This window comes from Chenopodium quinoa, unplaced genomic scaffold, assembly GCF_001683475.1.
Source record: "Chenopodium quinoa cultivar QQ74 unplaced genomic scaffold, ASM168347v1, whole genome shotgun sequence".
Taxonomy (NCBI): Eukaryota; Viridiplantae; Streptophyta; class Magnoliopsida; order Caryophyllales; family Amaranthaceae; genus Chenopodium; species Chenopodium quinoa.
In genome coordinates this window covers 2,948,044-2,953,992 of record NW_018743212.1, presented here as the reverse complement: position 1 = coordinate 2,953,992, position 5,949 = coordinate 2,948,044, and positions in this window count along the sequence as shown.

The following is a 5,949-nucleotide window of genomic DNA, read 5'->3' as shown; positions in this document are numbered from 1 at the left end:
AGGCTGAATAAACAATTTCCAACAGTTGCTGTTATCCTTGATTTTCTGTCTATCATTGAAAAATGAATATCCGAAACACAGGGCCAACTGAAGGCAATGTTTCGGATAATGGCTTTCTGGGATACAAGGCTCAGTTAAGGCAATATCCCAGAATTGTCCATGGACTCATGTCTTTGGATAACAAGTCTTACTAAAGTTTGACTTCAGCTGAAAGACCAGTGTTCTTTAAAAAGACAAGTTTTGTCAGCAATCTGAAACCCAGTTACCTGAAGGTGAAGGTTTCAGACGAGGCTGAATAAAAAACCCTTAGAGAGTAGATAGAACCAGGAAAACTTTGAAAGGATAAAAAATTGCAAATATTTATATAAATGGCGGCTCCAAGGCCTTTCATTAGTTCAAAATGTACTTACAAAGATTGTTCTGCCCTGAAGGGTTTACACATGATATTTTTTCAGTACATCAGCGTTCCAGTGATTTTTCAACTCAGTTCCATCCAACTGCCGAAGTCGGTATGTCCCTGGCTGAAGCTCATCACAGATTTCATAAGGCCCTTCCCATGCAGCTGAGAGTTTCCCATGGATTCGGCCTTTCTGAACTGCAGCAGCATTCCGAAGGACAATGTCTCCAATTTTAAGAGGCCTTGCATGGACCCTTCGGTTATAAAATTTGCTGATTCTCTGCTTATAAGCAGCCATTCTGTCTCGGGCTAAGTCTATTACTTCGTCGAGGAAATCGAGAGATTCCCTCATCAGTCGCTCATTCTCAGCCGAGAAGTGGTGCACTCGTAGGCTCTCAGAGCCAATTTCCACTGGAAGAACGGCTTCGGCGCCATACACCAGTTCAAAAGGTGAATAGCCCGTTGCCTCTTTTTCAGTTGTCCGAAAGGACCAAAGGGTTCCAGGGAGCTCCTCCAGCCACTTGGACTTTTGATCTTCCACCCTCTTTTTGAGGGCATTTAGGATCTGTTTATTTGCAGCTTCGGCTTGTCCGTTACTTTGCGGGTGGCATACCGCTGAATATGCCAGTTTGATGCCGAACTGATCTGTATACCGCTTCAGTGGTAAGTTATCAAATTGCCTCCCATGATCGAAGACAAATACTCTCGGGATGCCAAAACGAGTGATGATATTCTGCCAGATAAATTTTCTGACAGTTTGCTCTGTAATGTTCGAGGCTGCTTCGGCCTCGATCCATTTACTGAAGTAGTCAACACCAACTATCAGCCATTTTTTCTGGTACACAGCCTCTGGAAATGGTCCCAGTATATCCAGTCCCCATTGGGCAAACGGGAGTGGATTAAGGATCGGCTGAAGATCCCTTGTTGGCTGGTGGATAACTGGAGCGTATTTTTGACATTTTTCGCATTTCCGGACCAGCTCCTTAGCATCTGCGATCATGGTGGGCCAGTAATATCCAGCCCTCAATGCCTTGTGGGCTAAGGTCCTTCCCCCCAATGTGGTTCCCACAAATGCCGAGGTGAATCTCCCGTAGGATATAATCTGCATCTGTTGGTCCCACGCATTTCAGCAATGGGGCTGAGAAGGACTTTTTCAGAAGTTCCCCCCTGAAGACAATGAACCTTGAGCTGGTTCTCTTCATCTTGGAGGCCAAAGCTTTATCTTCGGGAGTTTCTCCCCGAAGTTTGAAAGCTAGGATGGGGTCCATCCAACTAGGCTCTGGGTTAGCGCAGCACACTTCAGGTGCTTCGTCGACACTTCTCTCTCGACGCACTTCTACATATACAGATCTGTTCAGCTCAGTAAGAGTTGAACTGGCAAGCTTGGAGAGTGCATCGGCTTGAGTATTCTGACCCCTTGGGATCAGCTGAACCTCAAAAGTTTTCAGCTTTGCAATGACTGATTTGGTCTTGGCAAGATAAGCTATCATGGAGGGCTCTTTGGCCTCGTTGCTGCCGCTAATCTGATATGCAACTAGCTGAGAGTCTGTTTTCAGGCAGACATGATCGGCTTCCAGGGAGATGCACAATTCTAGGCCGGCGATTGCTTCCTCATATTCAGCTTCGTTGTTCGAGGCCTTAAAAGAAAATTTTAGTGCATACTCGAAGGATTTGCCTTCGGGAGAAGTTATCACTACTCCTGCCCCCGAAACGTTTTCGGTGGAAGATCCATCCGTAAACACGGTTCAGACTTTCTTTTCATTGTCCAGCGCTTCTTGGTATGAGCATTCGGCCAAGAAATCCGCTAGAGCTTGAGCCTTAATGGCAGCCCTCGGACGGTAGCTGATGCTGAATTCGGTGAGCTCAAAAGCCCACTTGGCTAGCCTACCAGATTTTTCAACCTTGCCGAGAACTTTTTCCAACGGCTGATCAGTTAAGACCACTATCTGATGGCAATCAAAATAGGGCCTCAGCTTCCGAGCAGCTACTACTACCGCGAAAGCAACTTTCTCGAGTAGAGGATAGCCTTCTGAACCATCGCCACATTTGCCAGCCATTCTGGATATTGGCAAGGCTCGATGAAGCCTGCCTCCAGCAATTTTTTGACCTCGGCTGCGATGTCTCGGTTCTTATTAGCGGAGTAATTCCGCTTCTTTTGCTTAATTGGTCGACACGTTGGGTCAACATTAAGCTTATGGGAGATGATGTCTGAACTTATCCCGGGCATATCAGCTGCCGAGAAAGCAAACACATCTCTGTTGTCCCGAAGGAGCTGAATAAGTTCACAACGGGTGTTCGGATCAAGGTCCATCCCGATTGTTACACATTTCTCAACGTCTCCTTCGGCCAACTCAACTGTTTCAGTCTGTTGGTCCATGTCCATTGCTGATGGACTGGACTCTTCAGAATCTGGCCTGCTGCCTATGTCAGCAGGTGTCCCAGTCTTTTTGTTCTTCGGCTGACTCTCTGAGTCTTGCTGTTCAGCTGAAGAGCTAGCCTTTTCCCTTTCGGGCCCTTTACCTCTGGGTACAGATCCTTGGGCCGAAGCACTTAGGCCTTTCGGCTTTTTTGTGCTTGGCTCTCTTTCTTTTTCTTTCTCCTCCTCATCCTTGTCGTCATCTGAGCGACTACTGGATGACTTGAGGTAGTTGCACCTTCGGGCGTCCTTTTGGTTGCCCTGTATCCTTTCGGGGAAGCCAGCGTCTGAGACGTAAATCATCAGCTGATGATAAGTTGAGACGACCTCTTGGATCTCATGAATTATGGGTCTCCCCAAAATCACGTTGTACACTGAAGGAGCGTCAATGACCTAAAATTCAATCATGACGTTCCTGGCTGCCTCATCGCAGCCGATGGTAATAGGAAGTGTCACCTTCCCATCTGGATAAGTTGAAGCCCCGTTGAACCCGGATACAGGGTAGGGTACCGACGTAAGGTGCTTGGGCTTCTGCTTGATTTGATTGTAGGCCTTTCGGAACAGAATGTTTGCTCCGCTGCCACCGTCAAAAAGGACCTTACTGACGTCGTGGTTGGCCACCGTGGCGATGATCACCAACGGATCCTCGTGAGGGAACGTTACCCCCCGGCAGTCGGCGGCTGTGAACGTCATGTTCGGCACCGGCAATTGGGGAGACTAAATGTCAGCGTTGTTCACCTGGTGAGTCAAAGCCCTAAGGTGTCTCTTGTGCTCCCTCCGAGAGCATATTCCTCCCGAGATAACATTGATCGGAGAGAATTTTCCCTCCGCATTTTTACTGTTCTTCCGGGGGAAGTCGAGGTCTTGCCGAGAGTCCGTTGCTGACTTCTCGGCCTCCTTTTTCTCGCGGTGATCCGCGATGTATTTTTTCAAGTATCCCTTCCGGACCATGTCCTCTATCTGGTCCTTCAGTTGGATACACTCCTCAGTGTTGTGTCCCGGAGATTCGTGGAACTCGCACCACTGATTTTTATTTTTTCGCTGATACCACTCTGGGAGTGGTCTCGGCTTTCGGTAACTCTGTTCTTCCTTCGTCACGCTGTAAATTTTGGCGCAGGGAAGAGAGAGCGGAGTGTAGGACTCGTATCTGCCTGTGTATGAGGCAGATTTTTCCTTCTTTGGGTCGCTGGCCGAAGATTGCTCCGAGGCCTTTGACTTTCCCTTTGCCTTATGGCCTTGGCCTTCAGACAAGGGTATTTGTTTTTGTTTCCCTCCCCCGAATTGAGGTTGGGTTTTCGCTTTGTTCCATTCTTCGGCTCGGATGAACTTATCCGAGGCATTCAGAGCTTCCTCCAAGGTATGCGGGGTATGCATGACCATGAAGTCTAGGAACTTCCCGGGCTGAAGGCCATTCAACATTGCAAAAACGGCTAGCCCCTAGTCCAGCTGAGAGACGCTGGATGAATCGTTACTGAAACGGGTCAGATAGTCTCGGAGGCTTTCGGTTTCCCCCTGTTGCAGACTCATGAGTTCTGCAGTAGTCTTCTCTCGGCGGTTTGCCGTGGAAAACTTGGTCCTAAATTTGGAGGACAGATCATCCCACCCTGTTATGGAGCCTTGCTTTACTCCCTTGGAGATCCACGCTTGCGCGACCCCCTTGAGAGTGGTTGGGAAATATTTGCACCAAGTCGCTTCGGATCTGGGGCAAAGATGCATATGAGTCTCATACGAGGCCACGTGGTCCTTCGGATTCGAGGTCCCGTCATATGTGATGTGCGACGGTATTTTAACCGTGGGCACGTGCTCTTCCAGTATCCATTGCTCGAATGGCGAACTGGCGGGTAGCATAACGTCCTTGCCCTTGTTCCTGGCCGAAGGGACCGCGCTCCGCCCTCTTAGAGAGGTAGGAGTGGTTTTCGTCCCTGGCTGGGAAGTCTGTGCCTCGGCCGCAGGGAACGAGAGGCGACTGTGCACGCTCAGTTCCTTGCCGCCGAGTCGGTCGAGGACGCTTCGGCGAACAGTCTCAGGTTGTTCTCGGTGAGTAGATTCTGGCCGAGAAGCTGAGCTGCTGCTCTTATGCGTTTCTGGTCGGGAGGATGAGGATCCTTTGAAAAATTGAGGGTTCTTTTTCCTCTCTTTTTCAGTTTTTCAGTTTTCCAGGTATCCTCTTCCCCCTCTTCCAGTTCCCGGGAGGAAGGAAGCTTCCCACCATCATGGTCTAGCATCCTCCGTTGATGCCGGGTATGCGGAGGAGTTCGATCACGAGGTGGTGGCATATTTTGTGCCCTCATTGCCTCCATGAGCACTGCCAGCGCTCTTGCCACCTCCTCCGAGCTGGGCCCCGTCAAAGGGGTCCTCGGCCGAGTATGGGAATGAGAGCGCACAGACGATGGTTGGCTTTGGGGCACTGAATGTGTCCTATGATCGGACTCACCCCTGCTAGACCGAGAGTGACTCGGCCTATGATGAGAGTTATGAATTACGGGAGAAAGGGAATCCTCCCTGTATGATCCTCCCCCGAGCTGGCACCCTTGGGAGAGTTCCGGTCCGGCGAGGGTGATGGTGTAGGGGTTTTAGGCTTTTCGCCTGCTCCTTGACGGAGGCCTTTGCTCTTGCGGTTCTTAGCCATTGCTACTAAGATAATTGCAAGATGATCTTGGTTAGAAATTTGGCTTAAAGATTTTTGAAAGTCTTCCCCACAAACGGCGCCAAATTGTTTCGGGTGAAAACAATGGGACCTTGTCGAAGGTTCGATGAAGTGGAGAAGATTGGATTCGGTCCAAGTGATGTTGGGCCGAAGGTTTTCTGCACAGTAAACACACGTAAACTAGCCTCGGGGGTGTTGCCGAGGAAGGCCCCTCCGATGCTAAAGTCAATACAGTGTGTAGAAAGAGAACACTATGCAAGAGAATTAATTGCTTGAGGCTTTGCTTTTTTTTTTAATGTACAAATGTAATATTGATGGCTTTTATACCTTTACATACATGGAGAAATTGGGCCTTAGCCCAATTGGCTTGCCTTGAGGACTGATCTTTGACTTTAGCACAATTGGAGAGATGAACCTTGACCTTGGGCTTTTAATTGGATCATTTAATGCCTAGGCCCAATTGGACTAAATTGGACCCAAACAATAACA